We start from the raw sequence: 422 nt of genomic DNA on the forward strand, positions 1-422 counted from the left end.
TACTCATTCCGTGCTGCCATCTGGTTGTCATATTGAGAATAACACCATAGCACAACAGCATCTCCCCCTCTACGGCCATACCACCCTGAACACGTCCAATCTCGTCTGATCTCCCAAGCTAAGCAGGGTCGGGCCTGGTTAGTACTTGGATGGGATTCCGCCGAGGAATACCAGGTGCTGTAGGGTTTTGCCGCCCGCTCCTTTTGCCGCCATCCAGCCAGGGTGCGCCCGGATGCCCCCGAGCCCTGCTCACTCGCTCGGTCGCTGTCTCGGGGGTCCCGGGCAGGCGCCCGAGCCCAAGGGCGTCTCCAACAGCCATGCGCCCTGCATCCTCGCCCGCCCTCACCTGCTCTCCTGCAGCCAGCCCTGGGCTGTTTCCTCTAAATACTCCGGGCCTTTCCCTTCCTGGGCTCCGCGGGGCC

General features: G+C 62.8%; 1 pseudogene; it reads left to right on the forward strand.

The window, feature by feature from the left end:
* The first annotated feature begins 67 nt into the window (after positions 1–67).
* LOC112479006 lies at positions 68–186 on the forward strand (annotated as a pseudogene).
* The last annotated feature ends 236 nt before the right edge of the window (positions 187–422 follow it).

This window comes from Pteropus alecto, unplaced genomic scaffold (assembly GCF_000325575.1).
Source record: "Pteropus alecto unplaced genomic scaffold, ASM32557v1 scaffold5964, whole genome shotgun sequence".
Classification (NCBI taxonomy): domain Eukaryota; kingdom Metazoa; phylum Chordata; class Mammalia; order Chiroptera; family Pteropodidae; genus Pteropus; species Pteropus alecto.